We start from the raw sequence: 2,906 nt of genomic DNA on the forward strand, positions 1-2,906 counted from the left end.
CCTCTTGCTCCGAGGCTTTGATTGAGAAACTTGGGGTGAAAGGCCAGCAGGCGAATCTTTCTCTACCTACCGTAAACAGTAGAGAAAATGTCGATGTGGAAGTGGTGGCTTTAGAAGTAGTTGCGGCTAAAAGTGGGAGGGGGAAAACCAGTGTTATCCAACTGCCAAAGGTGTACGCCCTGCCCAATTTACCTACCTTGAAGAGTTGTATAGCCTCAGCAAGTGACGCCATTAAGTGGCCTCATCTCAGAGATCTTCGCCTTCCTCGAGTTGACAAGTCAGGCGTTTCTATTTTAATAGGCCAGGATGTTCCTGAAGCTCTTTGGCCTCTGGAACTGCGAGAGGGGGAAGAAGGACAGCCTTACGTCATCAGGTCTCGCCTGGGGTGGTCCCTTAGTGGTCCCTTGGTTTCTGAACACTTGATTGAAGAGTCTGCCCTTTGTAATCTTACTCGTGCTGACGAGAATCTGGATACGCAAGTAGAGCAATTTTGGAAGATTGAAACAAATGAAGCCTTAGCAAACAGTCTTCCACAGTTTTCAGTCAATATATGGGAACAGTCGGTGGAGGTAGTTGAGGGACATTATCAGATGGATATCCCTTTCAAGTCCAGGCTCTCTTGTTTGTCTGATAATCGAATTGGTGTTTAAGCAGGTTGTTTAAGCAGGTTGTTTAAGCAGGTCGCAAAGTTTCTTACCGCAAAAAACTTAGCCTTTCGATTATCAGACATACGCGAGTCACGTCTACGACATACGCGAGTCAGGAATACCATACCATGAGAGTCAGACCAGCATCACTCGCGACAGTTCCGGTCTTTGGAAGCTTTTTAGTATGTTTATCCTTGCTATTCTCTATCGCTTTTACTCTAGATGACAACCTAAGAGTGATTGGAGAAACAGATGCTCCTCCTTCCTTGTTTGACTTGTTTAAACAAGCAGAATTTTGCGAAGACGCTGTTCACTCCAGAACGTCATTTCGCCATCTTGAATCTGGCGAATATCGCGGAAAGCTCTTCTTGTCTTCAAGGCTTTGTTATTATTCTAATGCCGTTTCTGGCTATCAACTAACTAGGATTGTGATTGCTGGTGATGTTTCACCAAACCCTGGGCCTGTAACTGGAAGAAGAAATGTCACAGAAAACTTATTGTTGAGCGCTTTCTCCACGATTAAACATCATGGAAGGTGTGACATAACAGTGGGCCACACAAACGTTCGTGGCCTTCACAAACATTTGTCGCAAGTTAAATTCCTGTTATTTCATACTGGCCTAGATGTTCTAGCTGTCTCAGAAACTCATTTGTTTCCAACCGTAGAGAGCTATGAAATCGCTATTTAAGGATACCAGCTTCAACGAAAGGATCACCTCAGCAAAATCGGCGGCGGAGTTGCGGTTTATTTTAAAGATTCCTTAGATTGTATTTCAATTGCAAAATATGATAATTGCGACATCGAAGCAACGTGGCTGGAACTCAAAGTCAAATCTCAAAGACTTCTTGTTGGCTGTATATATCGTCCTCCAAATTCTGAGGGTTCTACGATAAATTTCTTCCAATTCTTGAGAAAATCTCTGCGAGCAGAAAAAAATGTCATCATCACCGGGGACTTCAATTCGAATATGCTAGACAACTCTGGAAAAGGAAAAAAGTTTAAAGACGTCCTGCAACTCGTTAATTTTAAACATGTTATTAAGAATCCTACCAGAGTAACAGAACATTCCAGTACAATCATAGGTCTAATTTGCACAAACAACATGCCAAAGGTTAAAAGTGCTGGTCTTATCGATTTCTGCATCGCCGACCACAAATTTATTTACATTTCATTTAAGTTGGCAAAGTCACGCAATTCCCTTCCAGTAATAAAATACGTCAAGAACTTCAAAGGAGTTAAGGAAGACCCAAAATCTCTTCAGAACGACCTTGAAACCGCACCATGGTGGATTTGTTCTTTTTTTGATGAAATAGAAGACATTACATGGGCTTGGGAAACAATGTTTAAAGATGCTGTTGATCGCCATGTTACAAAACGCCTAGTTAAAATTAGACGGCATTCACTCCCATGGATGAACAGTGAAATACGTAAAGCCATGAATAAGCGGTATAAACTCTTAAAACTCTGTGATGGTACGCTAAATACCAAGCAATACTGGGAGGAAAATAAATCCGCTCGAAGTCAAGTCACTGCTTTATTAAGATCTGTAGAAACTCAATATTGGAAGGAAAAGTTTGATAAAGCCAATAACTCAAGTATGTTCTAGAAAATTATACATAGCATATCTGGTAGCCAGAAGTCCTCCAGAATTGGACCAGTCAAAGATGAAAACAGCTTGGAGGTTTTAGATGATGACATGAAGGCTGACTTATTCAACCGATATTTTGTAAATATTGGCAGAGATGTCGCAGAAAACCTCCCTAAGATCCCAAACCAAACCGATATACAACATATTTATAGAGTCTCAGCATCTTCCTGCAACTCTTTGGTTCTGGATTCTGAAAATATTTTCAAAAGTCTTAAGAATATCAAAAGCAAGAAAGCAGCAGGCCCTGATGGTATATCAAGTACAATTATTTCTCTAGCCGGCCCTTCAATCATTAATGGCTTGGAAAATATCTTCAAGCGCAGCTTTGTCATAAGAACTGTTCCCATTTCATGGAAAAGAGCAAAGGTTACCCCTATCTTTGAAAAGGGAGATAGAACTGACATTGCCAACTATAGACCTATATCCTTGCTGTGTATCCCAAGTAAATTACTGGAACATCAGGTCTGTAATATAATTGATGAGCACCTAAGTAACTCCTCTCTAAAACGTTCTTCACAGTGGGGCTTTACAAAAGGACTATCATCAGAAGGCATGTTACTAAAAATGACAGATACCTGGAATATGAATATGGATAAAGGTATGATTGTGG

Source organism: Stylophora pistillata, chromosome 11 (genome assembly GCF_964205215.1).
Source record: "Stylophora pistillata chromosome 11, jaStyPist1.2, whole genome shotgun sequence".
NCBI classification, from domain to species: domain Eukaryota; kingdom Metazoa; phylum Cnidaria; class Anthozoa; order Scleractinia; family Pocilloporidae; genus Stylophora; species Stylophora pistillata.